The sequence below is a fragment of the Phyllobates terribilis genome, unplaced genomic scaffold (genome assembly GCF_046119375.1).
Source record: "Phyllobates terribilis strain yellow unplaced genomic scaffold, ASM4611937v1 Scaffold_170__1_contigs__length_4071412, whole genome shotgun sequence".
In the NCBI taxonomy this organism is placed as follows: domain Eukaryota; kingdom Metazoa; phylum Chordata; class Amphibia; order Anura; family Dendrobatidae; genus Phyllobates; species Phyllobates terribilis.
This window is the reverse complement of record NW_027362930.1, coordinates 906969-925406: the sequence shown is the minus strand read 5'-3', so window position 1 is coordinate 925406 and position 18438 is coordinate 906969. Positions and strand designations below refer to the sequence as shown.

Below are 18438 nucleotides of genomic sequence, written 5' to 3'. Positions count from 1 at the left end.
CGCCTTAATTGGTTCTCCTCCCTTCCAACGGTGTTGAGGCGGGTGGGAACAGCAGGGGGTGAAGGTGCTGTGTTTAAAGAGGTGGAGTTATGCAGATCTAAAACGCGTGGATTGCAGCAGCAGCAAGCCGAAAAGTGCAGGCATGTAAGGGATCTAGAGGTTGACAACATGTCTTCTTAACGGGAGTCCAGGAGCTCATCTCCACAAATGGACTTTTCAGGATCCTTGGGTGGCTCCGTAGTTTGAAACCAATTCTGGTTATCGCTTCTCGGCCTTTTGGCTAAGATCAAGTGTAGTATCTGTTCTTATCAGTTTAATATCTGATACGTCCCCTATCTGGGGACCATATATTAAATGGATTTTTAGAACAGGGAGATGGAAAAAGAGCTTGCTCTGTCCACTCCACGCATTGACCTGGTATTGCAGTATCTCCAGGACCGGTGCACCCCTTCTTTAATGCAGTTTCTAAAATCAGAAAGAATTGAATTCATTGTTTTTTGTTCATGTTGCTTGTTTGTCGGATTTCGGGATGGACTCTTTGGCTTTGCTTTTCTTCTCCTCATTGGATTTTTCATGTTCAAAGTTGCAGAAGCCAGATTACAAGCTCATTTTGGTTCAACTTCAGCAACTGTGCATTGCATTGCCATGTAATGTGATGCAATGCTGTCTTTCTAGCTCTCCCTTTTTACTTCCTTTTGGATAAACAGACATATTAGGCAAGCATTTTGGAGCTTTCACCTAAATAACTACAGGTGGTGAGATAAGCTGCACAATATAATTGACCTTTCAGTATATTGTTGCACACACACCATCTACTTAGCAAATGCCCTTGTTATCAACAGCAGCCTTTTAAACTCACCTGAGCTAACAGGTATGTGCGCTGGTTACTCTGCTGCGCTTAAAATTTCTTTTTTGGTTTGCTACAATGCCTTTTCTGAAACGTTGTCTCCCTCTGCTGGAACACTGACTTCTTTCATTTAATGCCTGCAGACTATAAAAGAGAACCCAACCCAAAAAGTTTGGTTGATTAGTCTGTGGCATTCTGTTAAACTGTTGCTTATGGCGGTCTCTGTGAGCTTCTCAGCGACATTCAGCCAGCCAGGTATCCTGCCTGCAGTAGATGGAATGTGGCAATGGAACGCTGGCTGCGCGTGTCATAATAGGCTCTGAGCCTTTATATACCTGTGCACAGCAGCAGCCACCTTCAGTCTGCTGCTGGACAGCCAGCAGCAGCAGCAGCAGGAGAGGTATGTAATCAGGAGCCCTCCTGCTAAGGGTAGACAGCTGCTCGTTCCACCCCACCCCCCGCCTTAATTGGTTCTCCTCCCTTCCAACGGTGTTGAGGCAGGTGGGAACAGCAGGGGGTGAAGGTGCTGTGTTTAAAGAGGTGGAGTTATGCAGATCTAAAACGCGTGGATTGCAGCAGCAGCAAGCCGAAAAGTGCAGGCATGTAAGGGATCTAGAGGTTGACAACATGTCTTCTTAACGGGAGTCCAGGAGCTCATCTCCACAAATGGACTTTTCAGGATCCTTGGGTGGCTCCGTAGTTTGAAACCAATTCTGGTTATCGCTTCTCGGCCTTTTGGCTAAGATCAAGTGTAGTATCTGTTCTTATCAGTTTAATATCTGATACGTCCCCTATCTGGGGACCATATATTAAATGGATTTTTAGAACAGGGAGATGGAAAAAGAGCTTGCTCTGTCCACTCCACGCATTGACCTGGTATTGCAGTATCTCCAGGACCGGTGCACCCCTTCTTTAATGCAGTTTCTAAAATCAGAAAGAATTGAATTCAATGTTTTTTGTTCATTTTGCTTGTTTGTCGGATTTTGGGATGGACTCTTTGGCTTTGCTTTTCTTCTCCTCATTGGATTTTTCATGTTCAAAGTTGCAGAAGCCAGATTACAAGCTCATTTTGGTTCAACTTCAGCAACTGTGCATTGCATTGCCATGTAATGTGATGCAATGCTATCTTTCTAGCTCTCCCTTTTTACTTCCTTTTGGATAAACAGACATATTAGGCAAGCATTTTGGAGCTTTCACCTAAATAACTACAGGTGGTGAGATAAGCTGCACAATATAATTGACCTTTCAGTATATTGTTGCACACACACCATCTATTTAGCAAATGCCCTTGTTATCAACAGCAGCCTTTTAAACTCACCTGAGCTAACAGGTATGTGCGCTGGTTACTCTGCTGCGCTTAAAATTTCTTTTTTGGTTTGCTACAATGCCTTTTCTGAAACGTTGTCTCCCTCTGCTGGAACACTGACTTCTTTCATTTAATGCCTGCAGACTATAAAAGAGAACCCAACCCAAAAAGTTTGGTTGATTAGTCTGTGGCATTCTGTTAAACTGTTGCTTATGGCGGTCTCTGTGAGCTTCTCAGCGACATTCAGCCAGCCAGGTATCCTGCCTGCAGTAGATGGAATGTGGCAATGGAACGCTGGCTGCGCGTGTCATAATAGGCTCTGAGCCTTTATATACCTGTGCACAGCAGCAGCCACCTTCAGTCTGCTGCTGGACAGCCAGCAGCAGCAGCAGCAGGAGAGGTATGTAATCAGGAGCCCTCCTGCTAAGGGTAGACAGCTGCTCGTTCCACCCCACCCCCCGCCTTAATTGGTTCTCCTCCCTTCCAACGGTGTTGAGGCGGGTGGGAACAGCAGGGGGTGAAGGTGCTGTGTTTAAAGAGGTGGAGTTATGCAGATCTAAAACGCGTGGATTGCAGCAGCAGCAAGCCGAAAAGTGCAGGCATGTAAGGGATCTAGAGGTTGACAACATGTCTTCTTAACGGGAGTCCAGGAGCTCATCTCCACAAATGGACTTTTCAGGATCCTTGGGTGGCTCCGTAGTTTGAAACCAATTCTGGTTATCGCTTCTCGGCCTTTTGGCTAAGATCAAGTGTAGTATCTGTTCTTATCAGTTTAATATCTGATACGTCCCCTATCTGGGGACCATATATTAAATGGATTTTTAGAACAGGGAGATGGAAAAAGAGCTTGCTCTGTCCACTCCACGCATTGACCTGGTATTGCAGTATCTCCAGGACTGGTGCACCCCTTCTTTAATGCAGTTTCTAAAATCAGAAAGAATTGAATTCAATGTTTTTTGTTCATTTTGCTTGTTTGTCGGATTTTGGGATGGACTCTTTGGATTTGCTTTTCTTCTCCTCATTGGATTTTTCATGTTCAAAGTTGCAGAAGCCAGATTACAAGCTCATTTTGGTTCAACTTCAGCAACTGTGCATTGCATTGCCATGTAATGTGATGCAATGCTATCTTTCTAGCTCTCTCTTTTTACTTCCTTTTGGATAAACAGACATATTAGGCAAGCATTTTTGAGATTTCACCTAAATAACTACAGGTGGTGAGATAAGCTGCACAATATAATTGACCTTTCAGTATATTGTTGCACACACACCATCTATTTAGCAAATGCCCTTGTTATCAACAGCAGCCTTTTAAACTCACCTGAGCTAACAGGTATGTGCGCTGGTTACTCTGCTGCGCTTAAAATTTCTTTTTTGGTTTGCTACAATGCCTTTTCTGAAACGTTGTCTCCCTCTGCTGGAACACTGACTTCTTTCATTTAATGCCTGCAGACTATAAAAGAGAACCCAACCCAAAAAGTTTGGTTGATTAGTCTGTGGCATTCTGTTAAACTGTTGCTTATGGCGGTCTCTGTGAGCTTCTCAGCGACATTCAGCCAGCCAGGTATCCTGCCTGCAGTAGATGGAATGTGGCAATGGAACGCTGGCTGCGCGTGTCATAATAGGCTCTGAGCCTTTATATACCTGTGCACAGCAGCAGCCACCTTCAGTCTGCTGCTGGACAGCCAGCAGCAGCAGCAGCAGGAGAGGTATGTAATCAGGAGCCCTCCTGCTAAGGGTAGACAGCTGCTCGTTCCACCCCACCCCCCGCCTTAATTGGTTCTCCTCCCTTCCAACGGTGTTGAGGCGGGTGGGAACAGCAGGGGGTGAAGGTGCTGTGTTTAAAGAGGTGGAGTTATGCAGATCTAAAACGCGTGGATTGCAGCAGCAGCAAGCCGAAAAGTGCAGGCATGTAAGGGATCTAGAGGTTGACAACATGTCTTCTTAACGGGAGTCCAGGAGCTCATCTCCACAAATGGACTTTTCAGGATCCTTGGGTGGCTCCGTAGTTTGAAACCAATTCTGGTTATCGCTTCTCGGCCTTTTGGCTAAGATCAAGTGTAGTATCTGTTCTTATCAGTTTAATATCTGATACGTCCCCTATCTGGGGACCATATATTAAATGGATTTTTAGAACAGGGAGATGGAAAAAGAGCTTGCTCTGTCCACTCCACGCATTGACCTGGTATTGCAGTATCTCCAGGACCGGTGCACCCCTTCTTTAATGCAGTTTCTAAAATCAGAAAGAATTGAATTCAATGTTTTTTGTTCATTTTGCTTGTTTGTCGGATTTTGGGATGGACTCTTTGGCTTTGCTTTTCTTCTCCTCATTGGATTTTTCATGTTCAAAGTTGCAGAAGCCAGATTACAAGCTCATTTTGGTTCAACTTCAGAAACTGTGCATTGCATTGCCATGTAATGTGATGCAATGCTATCTTTCTAGCTCTTCCTTTTTACTTCCTTTTGGATAAACAGACATATTAGGCAAGCATTTTGGAGCTTTCACCTAAATAACTACAGGTGGTGAGATAAGCTGCACAATATAATTGACCTTTCAGTATATTGTTGCACACACACCATCTATTTAGCAAATGCCCTTGTTATCAACAGCAGCCTTTTAAACTCACCTGAGCTAACAGGTATGTGCGCTGGTTACTCTGCTGCGCTTAAAATTTCTTTTTTGGTTTGCTACAATGCCTTTTCTGAAACGTTGTCTCCCTCTGCTGGAACACTGACTTCTTTCATTTAATGCCTGCAGACTATAAAAGAGAACCCAACCCAAAAAGTTTGGTTGATTAGTCTGTGGCATTCTGTTAAACTGTTGCTTATGGCGGTCTCTGTGAGCTTCTCAGCGACATTCAGCCAGCCAGGTATCCTGCCTGCAGTAGATGGAATGTGGCAATGGAACGCTGGCTGCGCGTGTCATAATAGGCTCTGAGCCTTTATATACCTGTGCACAGCAGCAGCCACCTTCAGTCTGCTGCTGGACAGCCAGCAGCAGCAGCAGCAGGAGAGGTATGTAATCAGGAGCCCTCCTGCTAAGGGTAGACAGCTGCTCGTTCCACCCCACCCCCCGCCTTAATTGGTTCTCCTCCCTTCCAACGGTGTTGAGGCGGGTGGGAACAGCAGGGGGTGAAGGTGCTGTGTTTAAAGAGGTGGAGTTATGCAGATCTAAAACGCGTGGATTGCAGCAGCAGCAAGCCGAAAAGTGCAGGCATGTAAGGGATCTAGAGGTTGACAACATGTCTTCTTAACGGGAGTCCAGGAGCTCATCTCCACAAATGGACTTTTCAGGATCCTTGGGTGGCTCCGTAGTTTGAAACCAATTCTGGTTATCGCTTCTCGGCCTTTTGGCTAAGATCAAGTGTAGTATCTGTTCTTATCAGTTTAATATCTGATACGTCCCCTATCTGGGGACCATATATTAAATGGATTTTTAGAACAGGGAGATGGAAAAAGAGCTTGCTCTGTCCACTCCACGCATTGACCTGGTATTGCAGTATCTCCAGGACCGGTGCACCCCTTCTTTAATGCAGTTTCTAAAATCAGAAAGAATTGAATTCAATGTTTTTTGTTCATTTTGCTTGTTTGTCGGATTTTGGGATGGACTCTTTGGCTTTGCTTTTCTTCTCCTCATTGGATTTTTCATGTTCAAAGTTGCAGAAGCCAGATTACAAGCTCATTTTGGTTCAACTTCAGCAACTGTGCATTGCATTGCCATGTAATGTGATGCAATGCTATCTTTCTAGCTCTCCCTTTTTACTTCCTTTTGGATAAACAGACATATTAGGCAAGCATTTTGGAGCTTTCACCTAAATAACTACAGGTGGTGAGATAAGCTGCACAATATAATTGACCTTTCAGTATATTGTTGCACACACACCATCTATTTAGCAAATGCCCTTGTTATCAACAGCAGCCTTTTAAACTCACCTGAGCTAACAGGTATGTGCGCTGGTTACTCTGCTGCGCTTAAAATTTCTTTTTTGGTTTGCTACAATGCCTTTTCTGAAACGTTGTCTCCCTCTGCTGGAACACTGACTTCTTTCATTTAATGCCTGCAGACTATAAAAGAGAACCCAACCCAAAAAGTTTGGTTGATTAGTCTGTGGCATTCTGTTAAACTGTTGCTTATGGCGGTCTCTGTGAGCTTCTCAGCGACATTCAGCCAGCCAGGTATCCTGCCTGCAGTAGATGGAATGTGGCAATGGAACGCTGGCTGCGCGTGTCATAATAGGCTCTGAGCCTTTATATAACTGTGCACAGCAGCAGCCACCTTCAGTCTGCTGCTGGACAGCCAGCAGCAGCAGCAGCAGGAGAGGTATGTAATCAGGAGCCCTCCTGCTAAGGGTAGACAGCTGCTCGTTCCACCCCACCCCCCGCCTTAATTGGTTCTCCTCCCTTCCAACGGTGTTGAGGCGGGTGGGAACAGCAGGGGGTGAAGGTGCTGTGTTTAAAGAGGTGGAGTTATGCAGATCTAAAACGCGTGGATTGCAGCAGCAGCAAGCCGAAAAGTGCAGGCATGTAAGGGATCTAGAGGTTGACAACATGTCTTCTTAACGGGAGTCCAGGAGCTCATCTCCACAAATGGACTTTTCAGGATCCTTGGGTGGCTCCGTAGTTTGAAACCAATTCTGGTTATCGCTTCTCGGCCTTTTGGCTAAGATCAAGTGTAGTATCTGTTCTTATCAGTTTAATATCTGATACGTCCCCTATCTGGGGACCATATATTAAATGGATTTTTAGAACAGGGAGATGGAAAAAGAGCTTGCTCTGTCCACTCCACGCATTGACCTGGTATTGCAGTATCTCCAGGACCGGTGCACCCCTTCTTTAATGCAGTTTCTAAAATCAGAAAGAATTGAATTCAATGTTTTTTGTTCATTTTGCTTGTTTGTCGGATTTTGGGATGGACTCTTTGGCTTTGCTTTTCTTCTCCTCATTGGATTTTTCATGTTCAAAGTTGCAGAAGCCAGATTACAAGCTCATTTTGGTTCAACTTCAGCAACTGTGCATTGCATTGCCATGCAATGTGATGCAATGCTATCTTTCTAGCTCTCCCTTTTTACTTCCTTTTGGATAAACAGACATATTAGGCAAGCATTTTGGAGCTTTCACCTAAATAACTACAGGTGGTGAGATAAGCTGCACAATATAATTGACCTTTCAGTATATTGTTGCACACACACCATCTATTTAGCAAATGCCCTTGTTATCAACAGCAGCCTTTTAAACTCACCTGAGCTAACAGGTATGTGCGCTGGTTACTCTGCTGCGCTTAAAATTTCTTTTTTGGTTTGCTACAATGCCTTTTCTGAAACGTTGTCTCCCTCTGCTGGAACACTGACTTCTTTCATTTAATGCCTGCAGACTATAAAAGAGAACCCAACCCAAAAAGTTTGGTTGATTAGTCTGTGGCATTCTGTTAAACTGTTGCTTATGGCGGTCTCTGTGAGCTTCTCAGCGACATTCAGCCAGCCAGGTATCCTGCCTGCAGTAGATGGAATGTGGCAATGGAACGCTGGCTGCGCGTGTCATAATAGGCTCTGAGCCTTTATATACCTGTGCACAGCAGCAGCCACCTTCAGTCTGCTGCTGGACAGCCAGCAGCAGCAGCAGCAGGAGAGGTATGTAATCAGGAGCCCTCCTGCTAAGGGTAGACAGCTGCTCGTTCCACCCCACCCCCCGCCTTAATTGGTTCTCCTCCCTTCCAACGGTGTTGAGGCGGGTGGGAACAGCAGGGGGTGAAGGTGCTGTGTTTAAAGAGGTGGAGTTATGCAGATCTAAAACGCGTGGATTGCAGCAGCAGCAAGCCGAAAAGTGCAGGCATGTAAGGGATCTAGAGGTTGACAACATGTCTTCTTAACGGGAGTCCAGGAGCTCATCTCCACAAATGGACTTTTCAGGATCCTTGGGTGGCTCCGTAGTTTGAAACCAATTCTGGTTATCGCTTCTCGGCCTTTTGGCTAAGATCAAGTGTAGTATCTGTTCTTATCAGTTTAATATCTGATACGTCCCCTATCTGGGGACCATATATTAAATGGATTTTTAGAACAGGGAGATGGAAAAAGAGCTTGCTCTGTCCACTCCACGCATTGACCTGGTATTGCAGTATCTCCAGGACCGGTGCACCCCTTCTTTAATGCAGTTTCTAAAATCAGAAAGAATTGAATTCAATGTTTTTTGTTCATGTTGCTTGTTTGTCGGATTTCGGGATGGACTCTTTGGCTTTGCTTTTCTTCTCCTCATTGGATTTTTCATGTTCAAAGTTGCAGAAGCCAGATTACAAGCTCATTTTGGTTCAACTTCAGCAACTGTGCATTGCATTGCCATGTAATGTGATGCAATGCTGTCTTTCTAGCTCTCCCTTTTTACTTCCTTTTGGATAAACAGACATATTAGGCAAGCATTTTGGAGCTTTCACCTAAATAACTACAGGTGGTGAGATAAGCTGCACAATATAATTGACCTTTCAGTATATTGTTGCACACACACCATCTATTTAGCAAATGCCCTTGTTATCAACAGCAGCCTTTTAAACTCACCTGAGCTAACAGGTATGTGCGCTGGTTACTCTGCTGCGCTTAAAATTTATTTTTTGGTTTGCTACAATGCCTTTTCTGAAACGTTGTCTCCCTCTGCTGGAACACTGACTTCTTTCATTTAATGCCTGCAGACTATAAAAGAGAACCCAACCCAAAAAGTTTGGTTGATTAGTCTGTGGCATTCTGTTAAACTGTTGCTTATGGTGGTCTCTGTGAGCTTCTCAGCGACATTCAGCCAGCCAGGTATCCTGCCTGCAGTAGATGGAATGTGGCAATGGAACGCTGGCTGCGCGTGTCATAATAGGCTCTGAGCCTTTATATACCTGTGCACAGCAGCAGCCACCTTCAGTCTGCTGCTGGACAGCCAGCAGCAGCAGCAGCAGGAGAGGTATGTAATCAGGAGCCCTCCTGCTAAGGGTAGACAGCTGCTCGTTCCACCCCACCCCCCGCCTTAATTGGTTCTCCTCCCTTCCAACGGTGTTGAGGCAGGTGGGAACAGCAGGGGGTGAAGGTGCTGTGTTTAAAGAGGTGGAGTTATGCAGATCTAAAACGCGTGGATTGCAGCAGCAGCAAGCCGAAAAGTGCAGGCATGTAAGGGATCTAGAGGTTGACAACATGTCTTCTTAACGGGAGTCCAGGAGCTCATCTCCACAAATGGACTTTTCAGGATCCTTGGGTGGCTCCGTAGTTTGAAACCAATTCTGGTTATCGCTTCTCGGCCTTTTGGCTAAGATCAAGTGTAGTATCTGTTCTTATCAGTTTAATATCTGATACGTCCCCTATCTGGGGACCATATATTAAATGGATTTTTAGAACAGGGAGATGGAAAAAGAGCTTGCTCTGTCCACTCCACGCATTGACCTGGTATTGCAGTATCTCCAGGACCGGTGCACCCCTTCTTTAATGCAGTTTCTAAAATCAGAAAGAATTGAATTCAATGTTTTTTGTTCATTTTGCTTGTTTGTCGGATTTTGGGATGGACTCTTTGGCTTTGCTTTTCTTCTCCTCATTGGATTTTTCATGTTCAAAGTTGCAGAAGCCAGATTACAAGCTCATTTTGGTTCAACTTCAGCAACTGTGCATTGCATTGCCATGTAATGTGATGCAATGCTATCTTTCTAGCTCTCCCTTTTTACTTCCTTTTGGATAAACAGACATATTAGGCAAGCATTTTGGAGCTTTCACCTAAATAACTACAGGTGGTGAGATAAGCTGCACAATATAATTGACCTTTCAGTATATTGTTGCACACACACCATCTATTTAGCAAATGCCCTTGTTTCAACAGCAGCCTTTTAAACTCACCTGAGCTAACAGGTATGTGCGCTGGTCACTCTGCTGCGCTTAAAATTTCTTTTCTGGTTTGCTACAATGCCTTTTCTGAAACGTTGTCTCCCTCTGCTGGAACACTGACTTCTTTCATTTAATGCCTGCAGACTATAAAAGAGAACCCAACCCAAAAAGTTTGGTTGATTAGTCTGTGGCATTCTGTTAAACTGTTGCTTATGGCGGTCTCTGTGAGCTTCTCAGCGACATTCAGCCAGCCAGGTATCCTGCCTGCAGTAGATGGAATGTGGCAATGGAACGCTGGCTGCGCGTGTCATAATAGGCTCTGAGCCTTTATATACCTGTGCACAGCAGCAGCCACCTTCAGTCTGCTGCTGGACAGCCAGCAGCAGCAGCAGCAGGAGAGGTATGTAATCAGGAGCCCTCCTGCTAAGGGTAGACAGCTGCTCGTTCCACCCCACCCCCCGCCTTAATTGGTTCTCCTCCCTTCCAACGGTGTTGAGGCGGGTGGGAACAGCAGGGGGTGAAGGTGCTGTGTTTAAAGAGGTGGAGTTATGCAGATCTAAAACGCGTGGATTGCAGCAGCAGCAAGCCGAAAAGTGCAGGCATGTAAGGGATCTAGAGGTTGACAACATGTCTTCTTAACGGGAGTCCAGGAGCTCATCTCCACAAATGGACTTTTCAGGATCCTTGGGTGGCTCCGTAGTTTGAAACCAATTCTGGTTATCGCTTCTCGGCCTTTTGGCTAAGATCAAGTGTAGTATCTGTTCTTATCAGTTTAATATCTGATACGTCCCCTATCTGGGGACCATATATTAAATGGATTTTTAGAACAGGGAGATGGAAAAAGAGCTTGCTCTGTCCACTCCACGCATTGACCTGGTATTGCAGTATCTCCAGGACCGGTGCACCCCTTCTTTAATGCAGTTTCTAAAATCAGAAAGAATTGAATTCAATGTTTTTTGTTCATTTTGCTTGTTTGTCGGATTTTGGGATGGACTCTTTGGCTTTGCTTTTCTTCTCCTCATTGGATTTTTCATGTTCAAAGTTGCAGAAGCCAGATTACAAGCTCATTTTGGTTCAACTTCAGCAACTGTGCATTGCATTGCCATGTAATGTGATGCAATGCTATCTTTCTAGCTCTCCCTTTTTACTTCCTTTTGGATAAACAGACATATTAGGCAAGCATTTTGGAGCTTTCACCTAAATAACTACAGGTGGTGAGATAAGCTGCACAATATAATTGACCTTTCAGTATATTGTTGCACACACACCATCTATTTAGCAAATGCCCTTGTTATCAACAGCAGCCTTTTAAACTCACCTGAGCTAACAGGTATGTGCGCTGGTTACTCTGCTGCGCTTAAAATTTCTATTTTGGTTTGCTACAATGCCTTTTCTGAAACGTTGTCTCCCTCTGCTGGAACACTGACTTCTTTCATTTAATGCCTGCAGACTATAAAAGAGAACCCAACCCAAAAAGTTTGGTTGATTAGTCTGTGGCATTCTGGTAAACTGTTGCTTATGGCGGTCTCTGTGAGCTTCTCAGCGACATTCAGCCAGCCAGGTATCCTGCCTGCAGTAGATGGAATGTGGCAATGGAACGCTGGCTGCGCGTGTCATAATAGGCTCTGAGCCTTTATATACCTGTGCACAGCAGCAGCCACCTTCAGTCTGCTGCTGGACAGCCAGCAGCAGCAGCAGCAGGAGAGGTATGTAATCAGGAGCCCTCCTGCTAAGGGTAGACAGCTGCTCGTTCCACCCCACCCCCCGCCTTAATTGGTTCTCCTCCCTTCCAACGGTGTTGAGGCGGGTGGGAACAGCAGGGGGTGAAGGTGCTGTGTTTAAAGAGGTGGAGTTATGCAGATCTAAAACGCGTGGATTGCAGCAGCAGCAAGCCGAAAAGTGCAGGCATGTAAGGGATCTAGAGGTTGACAACATGTCTTCTTAACGGGAGTCCAGGAGCTCATCTCCACAAATGGACTTTTCAGGATCCTTGGGTGGCTCCGTAGTTTGAAACCAATTCTGGTTATCGCTTCTCGGCCTTTTGGCTAAGATCAAGTGTAGTATCTGTTCTTATCAGTTTAATATCTGATACGTCCCCTATCTGGGGACCATATATTAAATGGATTTTTAGAACAGGGAGATGGAAAAAGAGCTTGCTCTGTCCACTCCACGCATTGACCTGGTATTGCAGTATCTCCAGGACCGGTGCACCCCTTCTTTAATGCAGTTTCTAAAATCAGAAAGAATTGAATTCAATGTTTTTTGTTCATTTTGCTTGTTTGTCGGATTTTGGGATGGACTCTTTGGCTTTGCTTTTCTTCTCCTCATTGGATTTTTCATGTTCAAAGTTGCAGAAGCCAGATTACAAGCTCATTTTGGTTCAACTTCAGCAACTGTGCATTGCATTGCCATGTAATGTGATGCAATGCTATCTTTCTAGCTCTCTCTTTTTACTTCCTTTTGGATAAACAGACATATTAGGCAAGCATTTTGGAGCTTTCACCTAAATAACTACAGGTGGTGAGATAAGCTGCACAATATAATTGACCTTTCAGTATATTGTTGCACACACACCATCTATTTAGCAAATGCCCTTGTTATCAACAGCAGCCTTTTAAACTCACCTGAGCTAACAGGTATGTGCGCTGGTTACTCTGCTGCGCTTAAAATTTCTTTTTTGGTTTGCTACAATGCCTTTTCTGAAACGTTGTCTCCCTCTGCTGGAACACTGACTTCTTTCATTTAATGCCTGCAGACTATAAAAGAGAACCCAACCCAAAAAGTTTGGTTGATTAGTCTGTGGCATTCTGTTAAACTGTTGCTTATGGCGGTCTCTGTGAGCTTCTCAGCGACATTCAGCCAGCCAGGTATCCTGCCTGCAGTAGATGGAATGTGGCAATGGAACGCTGGCTGCGCGTGTCATAATAGGCTCTGAACCTTTATATACCTGTGCACAGCAGCAGCCACCTTCAGTCTGCTGCTGGACAGCCAGCAGCAGCAGCAGCAGGAGAGGTATGTAATCAGGAGCCCTCCTGCTAAGGGTAGACAGCTGCTCGTTCCACCCCACCCCCCGCCTTAATTGGTTCTCCTCCCTTCCAACGGTGTTGAGGCGGGTGGGAACAGCAGGGGGTGAAGGTGCTGTGTTTAAAGAGGTGGAGTTATGCAGATCTAAAACGCGTGGATTGCAGCAGCAGCAAGCCGAAAAGTGCAGGCATGTAAGGGATCTAGAGGTTGACAACATGTCTTCTTAACGGGAGTCCAGGAGCTCATCTCCACAAATGGACTTTTCAGGATCCTTGGGTGGCTCCGTAGTTTGAAACCAATTCTGGTTATCGCTTCTCGGCCTTTTGGCTAAGATCAAGTGTAGTATCTGTTCTTATCAGTTTAATATCTGATACGTCCCCTATCTGGGGACCATATATTAAATGGATTTTTAGAACAGGGAGATGGAAAAAGAGCTTGCTCTGTCCACTCCACGCATTGACCTGGTATTGCAGTATCTCCAGGACCGGTGCACCCCTTCTTTAATGCAGTTTCTAAAATCAGAAAGAATTGAATTCAATGTTTTTTGTTCATTTTGCTTGTTTGTCGGATTTTGGGATGGACTCTTTGGCTTTGCTTTTCTTCTCCTCATTGGATTTTTCATGTTCAAAGTTGCAGAAGCCAGATTACAAGCTCATTTTGGTTCAACTTCAGAAACTGTGCATTGCATTGCCATGTAATGTGATGCAATGCTATCTTTCTAGCTCTTCCTTTTTACTTCCTTTTGGATAAACAGACATATTAGGCAAGCATTTTGGAGCTTTCACCTAAATAACTACAGGTGGTGAGATAAGCTGCACAATATAATTGACCTTTCAGTATATTGTTGCACACACACCATCTATTTAGCAAATGCCCTTGTTATCAACAGCAGCCTTTTAAACTCACCTGAGCTAACAGGTATGTGCGCTGGTTACTCTGCTGCGCTTAAAATTTCTTTTTTGGTTTGCTACAATGCCTTTTCTGAAACGTTGTCTCCCTCTGCTGGAACACTGACTTCTTTCATTTAATGCCTGCAGACTATAAAAGAGAACCCAACCCAAAAAGTTTGGTTGATTAGTCTGTGGCATTCTGTTAAACTGTTGCTTATGGCGGTCTCTGTGAGCTTCTCAGCGACATTCAGCCAGCCAGGTATCCTGCCTGCAGTAGATGGAATGTGGCAATGGAACGCTGGCTGCGCGTGTCATAATAGGCTCTGAGCCTTTATATACCTGTGCACAGCAGCAGCCACCTTCAGTCTGCTGCTGGACAGCCAGCAGCAGCAGCAGCAGGAGAGGTATGTAATCAGGAGCCCTCCTGCTAAGGGTAGACAGCTGCTCGTTCCACCCCACCCCCCGCCTTAATTGGTTCTCCTCCCTTCCAACGGTGTTGAGGCGGGTGGGAACAGCAGGGGGTGAAGGTGCTGTGTTTAAAGAGGTGGAGTTATGCAGATCTAAAACGCGTGGATTGCAGCAGCAGCAAGCCGAAAAGTGCAGGCATGCAAGGGATCTAGAGGTTGACAACATGTCTTCTTAACGGGAGTCCAGGAGCTCATCTCCACAAATGGACTTTTCAGGATCCTTGGGTGGCTCCGTAGTTTGAAACCAATTCTGGTTATCGCTTCTCGGCCTTTTGGCTAAGATCAAGTGTAGTATCTGTTCTTATCAGTTTAATATCTGATACGTCCCCTATCTGGGGACCATATATTAAATGGATTTTTAGAACAGGGAGATGGAAAAAGAGCTTGCTCTGTCCACTCCACGCATTGACCTGGTATTGCAGTATCTCCAGGACCGGTGCACCCCTTCTTTAATGCAGTTTCTAAAATCAGAAAGAATTGAATTCAATGTTTTTTGTTCATTTTGCTTGTTTGTCGGATTTTGGGATGGACTCTTTGGCTTTGCTTTTCTTCTCCTCATTGGATTTTTCATGTTCAAAGTTGCAGAAGCCAGATTACAAGCTCATTTTGGTTCAACTTCAGCAACTGTGCATTGCATTGCCATGTAATGTGATGCAATGCTATCTTTCTAGCTCTCCCTTTTTACTTCCTTTTGGATAAACAGACATATTAGGCAAGCATTTTGGAGCTTTCACCTAAATAACTACAGGTGGTGAGATAAGCTGCACAATATAATTGACCTTTCAGTATATTGTTGCACACACACCATCTATTTAGCAAATGCCCTTGTTATCAACAGCAGCCTTTTAAACTCACCTGAGCTAACAGGTATGTGCGCTGGTTACTCTGCTGCGCTTAAAATTTCTTTTTTGGTTTGCTACAATGCCTTTTCTGAAACGTTGTCTCCCTCTGCTGGAACACTGACTTCTTTCATTTAATGCCTGCAGACTATAAAAGAGAACCCAACCCAAAAAGTTTGGTTGATTAGTCTGTGGCATTCTGTTAAACTGTTGCTTATGGCGGTCTCTGTGAGCTTCTCAGCGACATTCAGCCAGCCAGGTATCCTGCCTGCAGTAGATGGAATGTGGCAATGGAACGCTGGCTGCGCGTGTCATAATAGGCTCTGAGCCTTTATATACCTGTGCACAGCAGCAGCCACCTTCAGTCTGCTGCTGGACAGCCAGCAGCAGCAGCAGCAGGAGAGGTATGTAATCAGGAGCCCTCCTGCTAAGGGTAGACAGCTGCTCGTTCCACCCCACCCCCCGCCTTAATTGGTTCTCCTCCCTTCCAACGGTGTTGAGGCGGGTGGGAACAGCAGGGGGTGAAGGTGCTGTGTTTAAAGAGGTGGAGTTATGCAGATCTAAAACGCGTGGATTGCAGCAGCAGCAAGCCGAAAAGTGCAGGCATGTAAGGGATCTAGAGGTTGACAACATGTCTTCTTAACGGGAGTCCAGGAGCTCATCTCCACAAATGGACTTTTCAGGATCCTTGGGTGGCTCCGTAGTTTGAAACCAATTCTGGTTATCGCTTCTCGGCCTTTTGGCTAAGATCAAGTGTAGTATCTGTTCTTATCAGTTTAATATCTGATACGTCCCCTATCTGGGGACCATATATTAAATGGATTTTTAGAACAGGGAGATGGAAAAAGAGCTTGCTCTGTCCACTCCACGCATTGACCTGGTATTGCAGTATCTCCAGGACCGGTGCACCCCTTCTTTAATGCAGTTTCTAAAATCAGAAAGAATTGAATTCAATGTTTTTTGTTCATTTTGCTTGTTTGTCGGATTTTGGGATGGACTCTTTGGCTTTGCTTTTCTTCTCCTCATTGGATTTTTCATGTTCAAAGTTGCAGAAGCCAGATTACAAGCTCATTTTGGTTCAACTTCAGCAACTGTGCATTGCATTGCCATGTAATGTGATGCAATGCTATCTTTCTAGCTCTCCCTTTTTACTTCCTTTTGGATAAACAGACATATTAGGCAAGCATTTTGGAGCTTTCACCTAAATAACTACAGGTGGTGAGATAAGCTGCACAATATAATTGACCTTTCAGTATATTGTTGCACACACACCATCTATTTAGCAAATGCCCTTGTTATCAACAGCAGCCTTTTAAACTCACCTGAGCTAACAGGTATGTGCGCTGGTTACTCTGCTGCGCTTAAAATTTCTTTTTTGGTTTGCTACAATGCCTTTTCTGAAACGTTGTCTCCCTCTGCTGGAACACTGACTTCTTTCATTTAATGCCTGCAGACTATAAAAGAGAACCCAACCCAAAAAGTTTGGTTGATTAGTCTGTGGCATTCTGTTAAACTGTTGCTTATGGCGGTCTCTGTGAGCTTCTCAGCGACATTCAGCCAGCCAGGTATCCTGCCTGCAGTAGATGGAATGTGGCAATGGAACGCTGGCTGCGCGTGTCATAATAGGCTCTGAGCCTTTATATACCTGTGCACAGCAGCAGCCACCTTCAGTCTGCTGCTGGACAGCCAGCAGCAGCAGCAGGAGAGGTATGTAATCAGGAGCCCTCCTGCTAAGGGTAGACAGCTGCTCGTTCCACCCCACCCCCCGCCTTAATTGGTTCTCCTCCCTTCCAACGGTGTTGAGGCGGGTGGGAACAGCAGGGGGTGAAGTTGCTGTGTTTAAAGAGGTGGAGTTATGCAGATCTAAAACGCGTGGATTGCAGCAGCAGCAAGCCGAAAAGTGCAGGCATGTAAGGGATCTAGAGGTTGACAACATGTCTTCTTAACGGGAGTCCAGGAGCTCATCTCCACAAATGGACTTTTCAGGATCCTTGGGTGGCTCCGTAGTTTGAAACCAATTCTGGTTATCGCTTCTCGGCCTTTTGGCTAAGATCAAGTGTAGTATCTGTTCTTATCAGTTTAATATCTGATACGTCCCCTATCTGGGGATCATATATTAAATGGATTTTTAGAACAGGGAGATGGAAAAAGAGCTTGCTCTGTCCACTCCACGCATTGACCTGGTATTGCAGTATCTCCAGGACCGGTGCACCCCTTCTTTAATACAGTTTCTAAAATCAGAAAGAATTGAATTCAATGTTTTTTGTTCATTTTGCTTGTTTGTCGGATTTTGGGATGGACTCTTTGGCTTTGCTTTTCTTCTCCTCATTGGATTTTTCATGTTCAAAGTTGCAGAAGCCAGATTACAAGCTCATTTTGGTTCAACTTCAGCAACTGTGCATTGCATTGCCATGTAATGTGATGCAATGCTATCTTTCTAGCTCTCCCTTTTTACTTCCTTTTGGATAAACAGACATATTAGGCAAGCATTTTGGAGCTTTCACCTAAATAACTACAGGTGGTGAGATAAGCTGCACAATATAATTGACCTTTCAGTATATTGTTGCACACACACCATCTATTTAGCAAATGCCCTTGTTATCAACAGCAGCCTTTTAAACTCACCTGAGCTAACAGGTATGTGCGCTGGTTACTCTGCTGCGCTTAAAATTTCTTTTTTGGTTTGCTACAATGCCTTTTCTGAAACGTTGTCTCCCTCTGCTGGAACACTGACTTCTTTCATTTAATGCCTGCAGACTATAAAAGAGAACCCAACCCAAAAAGTTTGGTTGATTAGTCTGTGGCATTCTGTTAAACTGTTGCTTATGGCGGTCTCTGTGAGCTTCTCAGCGACATTCAGCCAGCCAGGTATCCTGCCTGCAGTAGATGGAATGTGGCAATGGAACGCTGGCTGCGCGTGTCATAATAGGCTCTGAGCCTTTATATACCTGTGCACAGCAGCAGCCACCTTCAGTCTGCTGCTGGACAGCCAGCAGCAGCAGCAGCAGGAGAGGTATGTAATCAGGAGCCCTCCTGCTAAGGGTAGACAGCTGCTCGTTCCACCCCACCCCCCGCCTTAATTGGTTCTCCTCCCTTCCAACGGTGTTGAGGCGGGTGGGAACAGCAGGGGGTGAAGGTGCTGTGTTTAAAGAGGTGGAGTTATGCAGATCTAAAACGCGTGGATTGCAGCAGCAGCAAGCCGAAAAGTGCAGGCATGTAAGGGATCTAGA

The 18438-nt window shown here is 45.0% G+C and overlaps 14 non-coding genes across 14 annotated transcripts; all 14 read left to right on the top strand.

Moving 5' to 3' along the window:
- The first annotated feature begins 260 nt into the window (after positions 1–260).
- Positions 261–451, top strand: LOC141212075 (U2 spliceosomal RNA). Its single transcript, XR_012281893.1, has one exon. It is a non-coding gene; the product is annotated as a U2 spliceosomal RNA (small nuclear RNA).
- Positions 452–1566: 1115 nt separating this feature from the next.
- Positions 1567–1757, top strand: LOC141212073 (U2 spliceosomal RNA). Its single transcript, XR_012281891.1, has one exon. It is a non-coding gene; the product is annotated as a U2 spliceosomal RNA (small nuclear RNA).
- A 1115-nt stretch (positions 1758–2872) lies between these two features.
- Positions 2873–3063, top strand: LOC141211448 (U2 spliceosomal RNA). Its single transcript, XR_012281422.1, has one exon. It is a non-coding gene; the product is annotated as a U2 spliceosomal RNA (small nuclear RNA).
- A 1115-nt stretch (positions 3064–4178) lies between these two features.
- LOC141212072 (U2 spliceosomal RNA) lies at positions 4179–4369 on the top strand. Its single transcript, XR_012281890.1, has one exon. It is a non-coding gene; the product is annotated as a U2 spliceosomal RNA (small nuclear RNA).
- A 1115-nt stretch (positions 4370–5484) lies between these two features.
- On the top strand, positions 5485–5675 carry LOC141212071 (U2 spliceosomal RNA). Its single transcript, XR_012281889.1, has one exon. It is a non-coding gene; the product is annotated as a U2 spliceosomal RNA (small nuclear RNA).
- A 1115-nt stretch (positions 5676–6790) lies between these two features.
- Positions 6791–6981, top strand: LOC141212070 (U2 spliceosomal RNA). The gene has a single exon (XR_012281888.1). It is a non-coding gene; the product is annotated as a U2 spliceosomal RNA (small nuclear RNA).
- Positions 6982–8096: 1115 nt separating this feature from the next.
- On the top strand, positions 8097–8287 carry LOC141212069 (U2 spliceosomal RNA). Its single transcript, XR_012281887.1, has one exon. It is a non-coding gene; the product is annotated as a U2 spliceosomal RNA (small nuclear RNA).
- Positions 8288–9402: 1115 nt separating this feature from the next.
- LOC141212068 (U2 spliceosomal RNA) lies at positions 9403–9593 on the top strand. The gene has a single exon (XR_012281886.1). It is a non-coding gene; the product is annotated as a U2 spliceosomal RNA (small nuclear RNA).
- A 1114-nt stretch (positions 9594–10707) lies between these two features.
- On the top strand, positions 10708–10898 carry LOC141212066 (U2 spliceosomal RNA). Its single transcript, XR_012281885.1, has one exon. It is a non-coding gene; the product is annotated as a U2 spliceosomal RNA (small nuclear RNA).
- A 1115-nt stretch (positions 10899–12013) lies between these two features.
- LOC141212065 (U2 spliceosomal RNA) lies at positions 12014–12204 on the top strand. The gene has a single exon (XR_012281884.1). It is a non-coding gene; the product is annotated as a U2 spliceosomal RNA (small nuclear RNA).
- Positions 12205–13319: 1115 nt separating this feature from the next.
- On the top strand, positions 13320–13510 carry LOC141212064 (U2 spliceosomal RNA). Its single transcript, XR_012281883.1, has one exon. It is a non-coding gene; the product is annotated as a U2 spliceosomal RNA (small nuclear RNA).
- A 1115-nt stretch (positions 13511–14625) lies between these two features.
- LOC141212063 (U2 spliceosomal RNA) lies at positions 14626–14816 on the top strand. Its single transcript, XR_012281882.1, has one exon. It is a non-coding gene; the product is annotated as a U2 spliceosomal RNA (small nuclear RNA).
- A 1115-nt stretch (positions 14817–15931) lies between these two features.
- Positions 15932–16122, top strand: LOC141212061 (U2 spliceosomal RNA). The gene has a single exon (XR_012281880.1). It is a non-coding gene; the product is annotated as a U2 spliceosomal RNA (small nuclear RNA).
- Positions 16123–17234: 1112 nt separating this feature from the next.
- LOC141211461 (U2 spliceosomal RNA) lies at positions 17235–17425 on the top strand. The gene has a single exon (XR_012281435.1). It is a non-coding gene; the product is annotated as a U2 spliceosomal RNA (small nuclear RNA).
- The last annotated feature ends 1013 nt before the right edge of the window (positions 17426–18438 follow it).